The following is a 16,531-nucleotide window of genomic DNA, read 5'->3' as shown; positions in this document are numbered from 1 at the left end:
TCTTCTTCTTCTTCTTCTTCTTCTTCTTCTTCTTCTTCTTCTTCTTCTCTTTTTACTCCTTTATGCCCATTTTGGTTGGGTCTTGAGAAGGAGGACATAGAAATTATATGCTCAATCATTATGTCAGAAGCCTGTGGTATTTCTCTAAGGGAAAGGATTGATGGACTAGCTATTGTGTCTTCAAATTTTATGTTTCAGGAGATTTGTAAGCAAAATTTCAGTACATTAAAATATATTGTCCTGATTATTTTTCTTATTTCTTTTCATTATTTTATTGACTGTGGCTCTCGTAGGGGGATGATTAAACTTAAATGGTGTCTTCAAGGATGAATGAAGAAATGGAGATTTATGGTAGGCAAGGAAAAGTTCATTGCAGCCATCTCAAAAACTCAAATGAAATATGCGATTCATGTGATTTCTGTATTAAGTTCACAAATTTCTTTTAGTGGAACATTCTAGAACATGGACAGGCTCTCATGGTTAAAAGCATCCTAGGGAGGAAATGGCCCGGCTTTCATTCGTCACCAAGAAAATAAATTCACCTTGTTTACAACCTAGTAAAGGTGAAGTAAAAATAAATCAGGGAACTTCCTTGCGGTAGCCATGAAAAATCTAGTTGAAGGTCAAATTCACACTTTCAGGGCATCATCACTACCTTATTATACACATCTGATCTTTAAATGCCATCTTGGTTAAATATTGATTGTTCTTCAGGCTCCACTTAAACTACAAATACTGACCACATCTACTTATTTTTCCCCATTTTTTAACAGCTTTATTGAGGTGTGATTGACATATAACAATTTGCCATACTTATAGTGTATAGTTTAATAAGTTTGCCATATGTGTACACCCATGAAATCATCACCACAATCAAGATAACAAATTCATCAGCCTCCAAAATTTTTTTCTGTCCCTTTGTAATCCATTCCTTCTGCCTCTCCCCATCTCGCCCACCATCTCCAGGAAACCACTGGTCTGCCTTCTCCCGCTCTCGATTAGTTTGCATTTTCTAGGATTTCATAGCACCATCTGTGCTTTTTCTGTCTGGCTTTTTTTCTCACGGAATAACTATTTTGCAGTTCTGTCATGTGGTGCTTTCCACTTCAAGGCTATTACAAATAAAGTTGCTAGGAACATTTGCATACATGCCTTTGTGTCAATATAGGCTTTCATTTCTTTTGGGCTGGGTCGTATGGCAGGTTTATATTTAACTTTTCAAGAAACTTGTACTATCTTGTGCTGCTGCTATTTTTGATGCCTATGAGCAGTGGGTGAGAGTTCCAGATCCTCCACATTCTCACCATCACTTGGAATGCTCAGTTTCTTGAATTTTAGCCATTTTAATGCGTATGTAATGGTAGCTCATTGTGGTTGTAATTTGCTAGTTTAAATTAATAAGATTAATTTTAGTTACTTAATCAATGGATTATAATTACTTAATTATTTGATGAATTTATTTCCCAAAGGACTAATGGTATTGTACTTATTTACTTTTTTTAAAAAAAATATTTATTTATTTTGAGAGAGATAGAGAGAGAGAGCAAAGAGGAGAGGAGCAGAGAGAAAGGGAGAGAGAATTCCAAGCAAGCTGCCCGCCGTGAGTGTAAAGCTCGACCCAGGGCTCAGTCTCATGAAACACGAGATCATGACCTGAGCCAAAATCAAGAGCTGGATGCTTAACCGACTAAACCACCCAGGTGCCCCTACTTATTTACTTCTTATACTTATTGTACTTATAGGTGCTTATTTGCCATCCATATACCTTCTTTTGTCATGTATCTATCCAAATCTTTTACCCACTTATTTTTATTATTTTTAAAAACAATGTTGTTTAACATTTATTCATTTTTGAGAGACAGAATGTGAGTGGGAGAGGGGCAGAGAGAGCGGGAGACACAGAATCTGAAGCTGAGCTGTTAGCACAGAACCGGATGCGGGGCTTGAACTCACCAACCAGGAGATCACAACCTGATCCAAAATTGGATGCTCAACAGACTGAGTATATTCTGGGCACAAGCCTTTTATCAGTATGTGATTTGTAAACATTTTTTCCCAGTCTATGGCTTGTCTTTTCTTTCGCTTACCATTTTTTTTTGTGGTCTTTATGGGAATTTTAATTTTTTAAAGCAGTAATAACAGTCATATTTGTAAGTAGCATAGCCAGCCACAGTCTTAGAGAACTATACAGAAAGGTAATGCCTCAGACTTACCAAATTCCAAAGATGCAGTTTGCTTGAACTATTATGGGAAATACAATTTGACATAAATCACAGAGCTTATTTCTTAAAATTAAAAAATTACAAAAGCTGTAAATTCATGGCTTTTTGAAGTGAATCAATTTCTGAGCATAAAAATGTATTCTGAATTTCTTAAATTATAAAATATATTTCAGGTGTAGAAATTCTTTTCGTTTTGGTTTCTTTCTTTCTCTGCAGTCAGGTATCCTGAATTGTTCTAATGAAATGATTTATTCAGTCTCTCTGTCTTTCGATCTTTTTATAGATAGAAGATTCATAATCATTAGATTGGCCATAGAATATTGGGTTATGTGAATCACATTTGGTAATAAATGAAAGTGAGACTATGAATGATGGGCCTATCCCTTTTATAAGGCTCTCTAAATTCTCATATTTGCCTCAGAGTTCTGCTAAATTTAATCCTGAAATGAAGACAAACTCTAGACAAAGATGTTCAAGCAGTATATTTAAAGCCAACGTCCTGGATCTGGCTACGTCCCTTTCCTCGTGCAATCGGAAGCTGAGCAACTCAGTATCTTCATTATCAAAAATCTTTTTTTTTAATGTTTTTTTAAATTTATTTCTAGGAGAGAGAGAGAGACAGCGTGAGCAGGGGAGGGTCAGAGAGAGAGAGGGAGTCACAGACTGAAACAGGCTCCAGGCTCTGAGCTGGCAGTCAGCACAGAGCCCGACGCGGGGCTCGAACCCACGAACGGCGAGATCATGACCCAGGCGAAAGTCGGACGCTCAACCGACTAAGCCACCCAGGCACACCCATTATCAAAAATCTTTATTGCTTCATTCTTGTGTTTTTGGGTGCTTTGTGCAAATTAAAAGCAGATATTCCTCCAAAAATAGTTGAGGTTGAATGATCTAGATATTCTTTGGAAGTAGCTACTTTATCCCCTATCATGGAAACACTCAACCCCCAAGTTGGTTAGGTCAGATAAGTGGGCGTTATTTTCTTTCTGTCCTTATCCCCAGTTCTACTGCCTTGTTCAAGCCTCCGTCATCTCTCTGCTGGATTCTTATAGCAGCCTCCTTCCTGATGTCCTCGCCTCCATTCTTTCCCTCCATCAGTCTATTATCCACACCATAAGCAGGCGGTGTCTTTCTTCAAAATATGACTCTAAACACCTTTCTTGCCTGCTCAAATCTTGCCCGTAGCTTTTTATTACCTTGAGAATAAAGTCCAAATTTCTTAGTGTGACTTTGCAAAGCTATTCATGTTGGATTTTATCCTTAAAAGAACGAGAATACAAGAACTGGGGGAAATAGAATGTTGTTTTAAGTTCAAAATGTAAAACTGGCAAAGCTCAGTGACTGAATGGATATGGGGTTGTGACGGGATCCAATGAGGTAATTTAAGTAAAAGGGCTTTGTGAAGCAGAAAGCATTATTTTAATGTCATCATCACATTAGTATTGTTCCTGTCTCTCAGTGAATCTCTGAGAACTACAGAATCCAGATTTTACTTTTAAGTGGCTTGCTATTCCAGCCCATGCTCATGAAACCCTGGCATATGTGATTGGTTAGTACATGGTTCTAGAAACTCAGATAAAGGCCATACTCTTGGATACGTTTGTCTCCATGCTCAACCTTTACAGGTGCTCTGCCTTGAGCAGCCATGGTGCCCAGCAGACAGCTGGGGTCATCCTGGAGGAGGGGCTGTGAAAGTGATAGAAGCTTCCTAGGCATCACATATGACTTAAATCCATGCTGCACCACCTGTAGCTTCCCTTCTTATCCAGGAGCCCCTGTTTTCTTCTCCTCTTCTCACCTGGAAGAGCTGACTGGGATCCTTAGGGGCCATAAGTCTTGAGGCAGTGGGTTCTAGTCATAAATCTTTGGGTCATAAGAAACAGAAATCCCAAAATCTGGGAACTGGAAAGATTAAGAGCTGGCAGTCAGTAGCTTCTCCAAATCCGAAGTGCCACATGGTCTCCCTGGCTATCCACTGTGTTCTTCTGCTTCAGCCAGCTTTCTCCTTACTCCTCTTGCACAAGACCTGACGTGGTGACATCCAATTCTATATATATCCCGTATAGCAGGGGAGGGCAGGTCTGACATGCACTAGTGACAGGTCTTGTTGCTCATTTCTCAATTCCAGGCTTTCCAGAGAAGAATCCGACTGGTCTAAATTATAATTATAGAAAGACCCCAAGTCTTAGTTCACTGGCTGACTTATGGATCAAATATCCCAGGCCAGCTACTTAGTAGGTGTTTAATTATTTGAGGTCATGAAATGCAAGGTCACAGCCTTTGATGTTCACTTAGTAGGCTCTATGAGAGCTCCTGCGGAAAATGGTGTGGTCAGGGCAATAACAGACATCTCTAATACATGAGAAACAACAAAGTGTGGTAGTTAAGAGCATGGACAGTGGAGCCAGATACATGGGTTTAAACCCTGTCTCTAGCTGGTAACTTTGGGCAAGTAGCTTTACTTTCCTGTGCCTCAGTTTCCTCATCTATAGCATAGAAATAATAGGGGCACCTGGGTGGCTCAGTCGGTTAAGTGTCTGACTTCGGCTCAGGTCATGATCTCGCAGTTCGTGGGTTCAAGCCCTGCATCGGGCTTTGTGCTGGTTGGCTCTCAGAGCCTGGAGCCTGTTTCAGAATCTGTGTCTCCCTCTCTCGCTGCTCCTCCCCCACTCGTGCTCTGTCTCTCTCTGTCTCAAACATAAATAAAAACTATAAAAAAATTTTAAGAAATAACAATACCTTTCTAATATTGTTGTGGTAAAGGTTAAATATGTGTGCATGTGTGCAAGTACATGTGTGCTTCGTATATGTTAAGTGTTATCTAAGTGTTAGCAGCCATGATAAGGATGAAATCCTCAAGGACAGAATGGGGCAAATTAAGAAGGGCTCTCTTTGCTTGGCTGGCAGAATAATGACTGCTCAGGTATAGGGTGAAATCCAGCTTAAGTGGGAGGAGTGTGGAAGGAAAGCAAATTAATGAACATGGTACAAATGGATTCTAATTCCTCAGCTGAGGGGCACCCGGGTGGCTCAGTCAGTTAAGCATCCAACTCTTGGTTTTGTCTCAGGTCATGATCTCATGGTTTTGTGGGTTCGAGCCTCACGTCACTGCCAGCACAGAGCTTGCTTGGGATTCTCCTTCTTTTCCTCTCTCTCTCTGCCTCTTCCCCATAGATGTTGTTTCTGTCTCTCTCAAATAAGTAAACTTAAAAAATTATGAATTCCTCAGTTGAAATTTTGCGGACAGAAATATGGGAGGGGTTAGGGAGAGAGGAGAGAAAAAAGGAACAGAGTCATCTGGCTCAGATGTAGGCAAACGTCTCAGCTGCTCAAACACAAGAAGCTCAGATGCGCCCTGAGTTCACAGCATCTGCCCCAGTCTCTTCTCCAGCTAAGGTGGCCTCTGGTCTGCTCCTTCAGTAGGAACAGTGGGTCTGGGGTAAAAACCTGAAAGCCTTGTTACGAGATTAAAGATACTAGATTCTCCAAAGATGTGGTAGTAGTGTAGATATCTGGGCTAGATGAATTCATTGACTCATTCAATCATCAAATGTTTATTTGGCTTTTGCTGTGGGCCCGGCTCTGTGCTGCGGATGCAGCAATAAACATGTCTATGTCAAGAGCTCACAGACACACTGGCTTATAGCAAGGAGGGAATGCGACATCACATGGAGAGGCAGCAAAGGCATGGGGGCCTCTAAAGGAGCAGTACAGGTGCTCTGGGAAAGGGCTTGAGGGGCAGAGCTGACCAAGGCCAGGAGGCCAACACAGGCTTCCTGGGAGATAGCTGGGCAGTGGGGGAAAGAGTGGTCTGGGTACAGAGAACAGAATGTTTGCTCAAAAGCCCTGCAGCAAGAAGGAGGCAGTGCTTGGGGCCCCTGGGTGGCTCCGTCGGTTGAGCATCTACCTTCAGCTCAGGTCGTTGGCTCTGTGCTGACAGCTCAGAGCCTGGAACCTGCTTCCAATTCTGTCTCCCTCTCTCTCTGCCTCTTCCCTACCCACACTCTGTGTCTCTCTCTCAAAAACACATAAACATTAAAATAAATAAATAAATAAATGTACCAGCTTGCTCTTTATAAATGTCTTAAAAGAAGAAGGAAGCAGTGCTTGAGGAAGGACAGGACCCTAGTGTGACTGGAGACTGGACAGAGAGGAGAGGGTGAGGGTGGACGGGCCAGCCGAGAGTCATGCTGAGGGTTTGCACTTTTTTTTTTTTAATATATATTTTTTATTTTTTTTATTTTTTTTTATATTTTTATTTATTTCTAGGAGAGAGAGAGACAGTGTGAGCAGGGGAGGGTCAGAGAGAGAGGGAGACACAGACTCCGAAATAGGCTCCAGGCTCTGAGCTGGCAGTCAGCACAGAGCCTGACGCGGGGCTCGAACCCACGAACCGTGAGATCATGACCTAAGCGAAAGTCGGGCGCTTAACCGACTAAGCCACCCGGGCGCCCCGGGTTTGCACTTTTATACTGGGGGCAATGGAAAGGGGTGGAAGACATGTGGACTGGATTTCACTCACGCTGCTGGGTTGCCATCTCTCATTTTTCTGGGGGACAGGAGCCAGGCGCTGTGGCATGGGGAGTGGAGGCAGGTGACATGGGACCAGCAAACCAGAGGAGATTCAAAAGCGAGGCAGACCCCATGTCAAGAGAAATCTCCTCTACTTCACAATGTTCCTTAAACCGTCACCAGTAAACAAAAAACGTCTTCCACATGGGCGTTTTTTCAATTTCTTATGACTGCACCCATATGGTGTCAGAAATACTGGCATTACCATATGGCCCCAGTTCTAAATGGTTCTAAGACATCCTACAAAATGGCGCCAGCAAACTTTATGAAAGTCATCAAGAACAAGCAGACTAAATTTCGTCTTTCTTGGTTTAAGACTACCTGTTGAAGAAGGCAACAGCCCCAATCTAGGTGTGCCCTCTGTGTGATCTTGACAACACACACACACACACACACACACACACACACACACACGGTGTTGCAGTCTGTATTCATGCTTAGCTCTTGGGTGATTGAAATTTTCAGATGAGTTGGATTCTGACTTTAGTGAGGCTTTTATTATTTTGTGATTTTTTTTTTTTTGCAGTGCCGTAGTGAAATATCCACTGAGGCTGCCTTGCCGAGGACACGGTCTGTCCTGGGGTGAGGCCACGTTTCTGACGGCACAGCAGAAGCCTTCTCCCAGCTCTCCCACAGCCTGCTTGCAACCAGAGAACTTGGCAAGATTAAGGATGTCGTTGAAAAAAGTTGGCGAATTTCTGTTTCATCTTCTTTCCCCACTTCTTCTCCTGGAGGTGTGAACAAATAATGAAACTGCTAAAAAAGAAAGGCAGCAAGGCAAGAAGGAGGCCGCACAATTGGCCCTTGAAGACGCAGAATCTAGATCATTAGCCGTGAATCTGAGTTGGAGGTGCTGAATATTCATCCACACAACTGTGCCCGTAGCGGCAAAATTTCTTTTCTTGTCACGTCGAACAAAGTGTCCCGACACCTTTAGACACTAGGGCGCTTGCAGAACCTAGTCAGAGGCAACAACAAAGGAAGGGACTTTTTACTTCACCTCCCACACCAGCCCCCAAAGCCCCACCATTTGTACCTCACGGACATAATCTCATCCTACAAAATGTAAACTCAACCACTAAATTTAAGAAACTCAAATTTTTTTCTCACCTAACTGTTCCCCAGGCTTTCTGGGTACACAGCATATCCCCCCAACCCCCAATCAATCTAAAATTTAGCTTAACTGTTCACAGCTTAATAAGTAAGCATTTTCGGTCCAGAGATATAGTCTGGAGTGAAAGAAACATTATTTTAAGATACGCACAAACTTGAAGGGTGCCTTGAGATCTTTCGAGAGGAATGGAGAGGACATCAGATTTTTGTCTTTTCATCTTCTCAAGAATCATACCGCATCCGGCACATGGTGAGGGACTCAACAAGAGTTGGGCTCAGCTCCAGGCTAAGACATGGACCAAGTCTTGTTTGCAGGAATTGAGCATACAGAGGGTAAAAGTGAGGGCTATGTAGCAGGGTTTATAGCTCTGGAAGGGAAGAACTAAACATCTCCAAGGGGGAAGCAACCCCTACTGGCTACCGGTTCATTGAGATGCACCCACGATAATGCTCGCCAGCATGGCTGTGATCCAGGGAAGCACCATATTGTTCCAGGGCAAGGAACAAGCTTCACAGAAAGCAGAATGATTTTCTGACACTGCACGGTATCTCAGACGAGTTTTACTTTTGTTTAAAGGGGATCTATTTTCTTTATCAGTTTGGTCATATCAAAAAGAAAAACTGTGCTCTCGAATGGATCAAGAAGATGTGGTTTATCTATACCGTGGAATACTACATGGCAATGAGAATGAATGAAGTCTGGCCCTGTGTAGCAACCTGGATGGACCTTGAGGGTGTTATGCTGAGCGAAGTAAGTCAGGCAGAGAAGGACAAATATCGTATGTTTGCATGTATAGGAGGATTAGGAGGAACTTGACGGAGGAACAAGGGGGAGAAGAAGGGCGGAAATGGTGGGGGAAAGGGAGAGAGGCAAACCATGAGAGACTCTTGAACGCTGACAAAAACTGAGAACTGATGGATGTGGGGGGGAGGGGGGGAGGGGCATGGAGGAGGGCACTTGTGGGGATGAGCACTGGGTGTTATGTGGAAACTAATTTGACAAGAAACTATTTGTAAAAAAAAAAAGAAAGAAAGAAAAACTGTGCTCTCTGTGAAAATCTTTTTCCTTTCTTAGAGTTTGGTACTTGGTTTTGTTGTTCTTATGTTTTTTGTTCCTGTATCCGAAGAAACTGTTCTCAATATGGTTTGGAAAACTCATTTTATCCACTTCTTTGTTAACCTGAATTCTGCGTTATCTTCCTCCTGAAGACAAGATAGCAGCGCAAATTATGTTGTAAAACAAAATTATTATTTAGGACCAAAGTCCTACACTGTGGAAAGGAGATCAATAACAATGGTAGCCCCCATACTCTGTCTTATTGTTATAATATTTTCCCTCGATGGTGGCTTAAAAGGGAGGTGTGGTAAGAATGTGTTCTAAAACCACAATTTCTCTTAGTTCTACAGGTTTCCAAAAGGCAATTAGGGAGGTGATCTGGCCGTCTTATCTCAACATATATGATTGTGACAACAGAGACTGCAATGACAGATCAAAGTTTAGTTACTTTTTTTCTTTTGCTCTGTAGGATGATCAGAGCCAAACTTGTCCAGTGAGATAATGGCCTGAAGGAAAATACAAAGTAAACTAAACCTGGCTCATTAATGCCTCTCATTGAAACACCTCTGAGTGGAGAGTAACACTGTGCAAGAACTACGAAATCAAAGTTTTCTTTGACTTTTAAGAAATTTTCAGTTATGAAATCTGAGTTTTAAGAAACCAGAACTTATATGTAGAAATAATTGTGTCCCTTTCAAAGCAGCCACTTTGGAAGGCATCCCACTCACATAGTGTTGCTGTTGCAGCCAGTATTTTTATTAATTATTTTTTAAGAATTGTTTTTAAACCCTGTGTTGCTACATTATTTTTAATGTTCTATATGGTGGCTGTTAGCAGTCTCCAAACAACAGCTGTTTGGAGTTGAGTAAAGCACATGGCAGGGTGGGAGGATTCAAGTACAAAGAGTGAGTTAACCTGGTTTCGAATCCCAAGAAGGCCATCAGGCCATCAATGAAGAATGAGACCGCAGGCAAGTGACCCGATCTGTAAAAATGAGGAAGTGGAATCATTCATTCACTCACTCATTCAAGAGGGGCTTACTGAGTATTCACTATGGGAAGCTCAATACAGGAGTGGAGGGATGAGGTGATTACCTCTGACTCTAAATTTCTCTCCTAAGTTAGTGATAAATCTTTGACAAACTAAAAATAACAGGCTAGGTTTACACAACGATTAAGCAATAAGGATAATTATGTTGATTGGTTTTTAAAACATCTTTGATGGAACTTCTCAATTAAAAGTTCCAAATGTTTGAGCAACTATAGCTTTACTAAGTAAAAGTTTAACTCTTAATTGACAAGGGTGAAGGACCAGAGATAGTTCAGATGCATTAGTTGGTGCCTGGACTTCATTTTTTTTTTTTTTAATTTGAGACAACTGCTTACATTCCTAACCACGTATCAAGATCATCTAAAGAGCCTTTGAAAAGTACCAATGCTGTATGCCTAATCCACTTCCTGAATTAGAATCTCTAGAGAAAGGTCTAGGTCATAGGTGTTTAAAAAGAACAGTGTGGGTGATTCTAATACACAGGTGGGAATCAGAACCGCTAACTGATTATAACCCCTTATACTTTCAGAAATTTTACCTTTACCTTAGTATATTATACCTATCTATTTTTCCCCACAAAACTTCCTTTTAAAAAAATTAGCTTAGCAGTATCTTGTTTTTTTCAAAAATATTTTATTTGTTTACTTTTAGAGAGAGAGGGAGTATATGGGAGCAGGGGAAGAGGGGCAGAGGGAAAGAGAGAGAGAGAGAATCTCTCAATCAAGGGTCTCGATCCCATGACCCCAGGATCATGACCTGAGCTGAAGTCAAGAGTTGGGTGCTTAACTGATTGAGCCAGCGAAGTGCCCCATTTTAGTAGCATCTTATTATTGAAACTAAATTCAATTAGTATATGAACATCTGGTCCAGAGAGAATTTCTGCATCTACTGAGTTGTCATTTTCTAAAAATTGAGTATCCACTAAGTATCTAATTGTGTGTTTGTTGTTTAGGAGACTATAAAATAAATTTAAGACCCAATCTCTATCCTAAATGGCCAAAGTTAGAAATTGGGGAAGATGTTGATAATATTATGAGAGGGGTGCTCAGAATACGTAGATCTGTTCCAAATCACAGCCACCCTTCCTCATGAGTTTCCTAAGGGATATGAATGCATATGGTGGTTAGTTGCTAGCAGGACTTTGGACCCAGACACCATCATAGGCTCCAATGTGATTCTGAGCTGGATCACAAAGCCCAGGCTAGCCACCCATCCAGGGCCTCATCACAACTGCTGGTCACTACCCCAAATTATACTGTATTCTAGGTGACCATGTGGAAGGAAGAAACTGGAATAAAGGAACCTGTTATCAGATGAGAGCATGAGGGGGCCATGAGCTTCCCAAAGAAACAGCCTCCAACTCAGCCTGCTACCTTCACTTGTGAATGAAATCTTGAGGAGACGAGGAGCAAACAAGCTTGTCCTTCTAATCAGCCCATGGCAACTTCTTGACGGTGGTAGTCAAGGAGTGGGGGGGGGGGGGCATAGGGAGATTGCTGCTCCACAGCCTGCAAAAAACAATCCACATGAGCAAAGAGTAAGGTGTCCCCTCTCTGGTTTTGCAGAGCAATGTGCGTATTTTTAATTTGCTGTTATTTATTACACTCTAGTCTGTAACCCATCTTGTTCTTTCTTTAGTGCTAATATAGTTCTTGGGGCGCCTGGGTGGCTTAGTCGGTTAAGCGTCCGACTTTCGTTCAGGTCATGATCTCACGGTTCGTGGGTTGGAGCCCCGCGTCGGGCTCTGTGCTGACTGCCAGCTCAGAGCCTGGAGCCTGTTTCAGTCTGTGACTCCCTCTCTCTCTGACCCTCCCCTGCTCACACTGTCTCTCTCTCTCTCCTAGAAATAAATAAAACATTAAAAAAATTTTTTTAATATAGTTCTTAGCACACAGTAGCTAACCAATAATGCTTTGTAAGTGAAGACGGTCATGTAAAGCAAATACAGACTGTAGGGTAATATGAATAATAACTTACATAACTACCTAATACATATAACGCTGTAGAAATTCAAAAAAGACATAGTTGAATGGCATGGAGAGGGAAGAAAATCTTCACAGAGAGGATGGGCTTGAGACAGACCTTTACACAGAGTAAACCTTGTGTTTACAGAGCAAACATCTGACCTGTGACCAGGGCTGTGAACTGTCCCTTTGGATGCTGGAGAATAGTGACAGGTCAGCTATTCCCAGACTTTGCAAGGGAATATAAACTGGAGACTGGACCAAAGACCATCAATGGTCAAAATGTAGAACATTTACTGGCATAGTTTGTTTTCCTTCTAGATGGGCATCCACAGAAGAATTATTATAAATATTAGTAAACAAATGGAAAAATTTTATCTCAGAAAGAGGAAGAGAGCAAAAATGAAATGTGCCTGTATAACAACAGAAGTGAGCTTCTTTTAAAAACTAAAGATTTCTTTTTTTTTTTTTTAATTTGTGTTTGTTGTTCGGTTGGTGATATCATAATGTGATGTGTCCATTAAAAAACAACAGAAAAATAAGATGGGGCAAATATCAGGTATGTCCCGCTGCCCCCAAAGGAATTCCTTGGAACATTTTGATGAGTTTCTTCCAGGTGCCAGTTTCATTCTTATTAAACCCCAGACAACTTGCTTTGATAAATGTTTCACATTCTCTCCCTTTTCTTCTCTTGAGTTGCTTCCTCTACTTTCGCTGAACAGCAGGTACAAAAAAGATAAAATTATTTTGATTTGAAATATGAATTGCTTGGGCTTTTAGGAACAAGACTTAAAATAATGCCTGAATTTAAAAATAATACATGATATTTAAAAATGCTCTTTCTCACCACTTATGTGATGTATTAAATGTTTATTGCAGATGGTCTATGGACAAAAAATATGACTAAGTGAAAAATGGATGTTGAAGAAAGTTGCAAATGATCGACAGGCATGGGAGTCATGACCTCCAGCATGCCCTTGGTTCTTGGTGTTCAGGGGAGCTGAGGGAGGGCTCTCCTCCAGGACCAGCAATATAGTTGGGTATATAGTCAGTCAGTTACCCCCCCCAGCCCCAAAAACCTTGTCCTGGTCTGATGATACCCTTACTACCCTGGGGCAGAGGAGCAAAAGAGTGAAACTAGGAGAGAGAGTCTCCGAGACCTCAGTGCAGGGAAGGAGTTGCTGGCTGGCTGAGTGACAGGACTTCGTGGACCAACAGGTCCAACCTGATACATTTCAGAGTTACCGCGCGGGTAAATAACCACAAGGCATGAATGGTCACTCTGCTATGCCCCACATTTCCCAACTACACAGTCTGTGTGCCTTAGATTGTGACACACGGGAGTAGTCACTCTGCCCTTTGGGCCTTGCTACACCTGACACACAATTCCCTGCTCACACGTGGAACGCTTTGTTATACCTTTCTGGTGACGTGTTCCTCTCCAGTTGAATGTGAGCTCCTTGATGGCAGGACCCTGCCTTTTTACCATCCTGCCTACTGGGTTGCTTGACAATTTTAGAAACTCAATAAATGTTTGTGGAATGAATGCAAGAATGAATGTTGTACAGGCAGCTCAACTACTGAGAAAGAGGCACCAAGAAGAAATAAAATGGTATAGTTCCAGTTAGCCTTTGCGAAGGGAATTGCCTTAAGGGATGGCAAGGGCGTTCAGCTTAGCCTGGGTGTGTCCTGGACAGGTTTATAGAGGGAGACTTAAGCATGAGGGTACATCCCACACATATGAAATGCCTAGAGTCCATCCCAAATATAACTAAATCAGGCATGTGGGGAACAAGAAAAACATGTCGTAAATACTCTTCAGGTGATTCTGACCTTCCTTCTGGACTAAACACCAGCATGCAAGCATCTGGTAACATACTACTGAATTTTAAGATTTAGACTAATTAAAGAGCAACAAAAGTTGCAGTATAATTAACTAATTGAGCACGTTGCTTTATTTGTACGAAGAAGCTAAAGGTGGTGCAGGTTATAAAATAGTACTTGGCATTTCCCCACATGCCAAATTGTGAAAGTGTTGTAAATAGACACTATAAAATGTCTATCCTACCCTACAACGGCTTGATACTTTCCTACACAATTTGACAGGGGGAAAAATGTGTTATTTTAACATTCCTGTCTTTTTGGAAACGAACTCACTACTCACTTGTCATTTCTGTATGGTTTTCTTACACTACGGTAGGTCTGTTATTGCAGAGATGAGGTGCTCATGGGCAATGCTGAAGCTCACCTGGGTGGGTGCATTAGTTAGGATGCCTTCAATTTCAAGGGATAGAAATAACTCCCTTAAACAAAAGGCATATCTTTTGACTTGTTTATTTATTTAGCCATTCAACAGACACCGACTGAGCACCTAGTACATGCCAGGAATTGGTGGTGCAGTAGCAAACAAGACAATCTCTGCCTTAGGACACTCAGGGAGCTTGCTTCCGGCACAGTTGTTTTCTGAGGCTCAGAGAATGTTGTCGAATTCTTTGTCTCCCTCTTCTCTCACCTCTGTTTCTTTCTCCTTGCTCATTGGCCTTGTTCTTCCCTGTTATAGAAAGATTCCCTCCAAGTTGTGTGAAAGATACACTGACGGCCTCCATTCCAAAAACAGATGGCGGGGGGGGGGGGGGGGGGGGGGGGGGGGGGGGGGGGGACACGCCCCACCTCAGCATCCTTGTCTCATGCTTCCTGGAAGTATACTTACAGACTCTGTTTTGCTGTAGTCTTTCATTTTCCTGACCCTTAAAACCAGGGTAGGAGCAAAGGAGCAAAGGTAGTATGATTGGTTAGACCAGGGCCAGAGGCCAATTCCTGTGGTCAGCGAATGGGCAGAAGTCCCGCAAGACCATATTGGGGTGGGTGAGGGGCCATTCGCCAACATCAAAAGGGAGTTTAGGCCATCAAAACCAGTGTCATCCACCATACGATGATCTTACAGGGAGTAGAACATTTGGAAGGTGTAAACTTTTTTTCTATCGTGATTTAACTCATCTCATTTAATGTTAGATTATCAAAATATTGTTTCCGAAGTGCCAGCAATTCAGTAGCTTCTGTGAAATAATTTGAAATCACTGGGGGAAGTCAACTGTGAGTTTCCTTCTTAATCTGATGTTACCTTCACAAGGCACATAGCACAAGATTAGAAATAAAATGGCAGCCCTTTTCTGATTGGCTGGCGTGAGTGTCAGCTAGCATCTGGGTACAGTCCATTCGTTGAAGTAGTGGGTGGGGTCAGTGTTCAGATAGAGCTAGCTCTAAGGCAGTAGAAGAGAGGGGGCTGAATCATCTTTCTCTAAGGATCATTCTGGAAAAGTCCCAATTCCAGAGTTGGGTGAGAGTACAGTGGGTGGTGGTGAGGAAAAATAAAATTCTATCATGAAGCAAAGCACTAATTTGGTAGCAAAACCTTGAGAGACATCAGGCAGTGAGTGGAAGAGAAGGACAGCGGGGTTCCTCTTCTGTGGAGAACGTGGGAGGGGAAACCACGAGGACAGACCTGTCAAAGAGAAATTGCAAAGAGAGATGATGCGCAGGAAAGGAAAAGTGAATAAGAAAATACAGCAGGACTAGGATAAAACCGAACAAGTATTGCTTGCGTATCCCTGCCGGGGAGTGGTTCTCATGTTTTCGTCACACGGTAAGGGTTAGAGCTGAGATTGGAATTCCGGCAGCCTGAGTCCAGTGTTTGCGTTCAGGGCTATATAAAGTTGAGAAAACTCGTGGAAGAACCGCTGGAGAAAGAGAACATGGCCGACATGGATTTGTCTTATGGCCAAAGGTGTCTTTAAAGGTGGTGATGACTGGATATGGAACCAAATGCAGGGAATCATAAGTCTACAGAAACCTGCATATTCTGAAAAGGATCAAAGATGTCAGCCTGGCTGAGAGTCAGACAATGACTCGGTTATTCTAACTAAGGAGGAAGATTGGTGGTCAGAATGAAAATCGGAGTTTGCTTACAACACATGGGATATTTTAAATGACTTTGTGGTGTTTTTAACGTTATTATTTAGAAAGCCTGATTATAATTCACCCAGAATGTCCATTTGAGTGATTCCTAAAGACAGCTCTTGAAAATGGGTGAAAAAAATATGCAATTCTAGAATTTTAAAGGAATATTGTTTATATCAGAAATACCTGAATCTAGATGAATTGTGTGTAAACAGCATGATTATTTAGGATCTGTAAATGTTTACTAAAACCATACAGTGTTCGATGCACTGTGCCAAGTACTATAAGACTGATGATGATTGGGAAAGCATGGAGCGCCTGGTCGGCTCAGTGGATGGGACGTGTGACTCTTGATCTCAGGGTTGTGATTTCGAGCCCCATGTTGGGTGTGGAGATTACTTGAAAATTTAAAAAAAAAAAAGGAAAGCATGGTTTCTCCCCTCATAGCGCTTACGATCTAGACTCTAGACAGCACCTATCCGTGCTACCCTGGGATTGGCGGGGATTTTTGTGTACAAAGCTCTGTGTGCCCTCGTGATATTGTGATTTATAAGAAATACATACTTGGTTTTCGTCTCATTTCTGGCACAACGCTC

General features: G+C 42.0%; 1 protein-coding gene across 4 annotated transcripts in view; it reads left to right on the top strand.

Annotated features, from left to right (window-relative positions):
• The window catches only part of SSPN (sarcospan), a 114,970-nt gene that overhangs the window by 53,538 nt on the left and 44,901 nt on the right, over nucleotides 1-16,531 (top strand). The window lies entirely within an intron of this gene.

The sequence above is a fragment of the Hyaena hyaena genome, unplaced genomic scaffold (assembly GCF_003009895.1).
Source record: "Hyaena hyaena isolate Hyena2069 unplaced genomic scaffold, ASM300989v1 scaffold_182, whole genome shotgun sequence".
NCBI lineage: Eukaryota > Metazoa > Chordata > Mammalia > Carnivora > Hyaenidae > Hyaena > Hyaena hyaena.
This window is presented reverse-complemented; position numbering and strand designations above follow the sequence as displayed.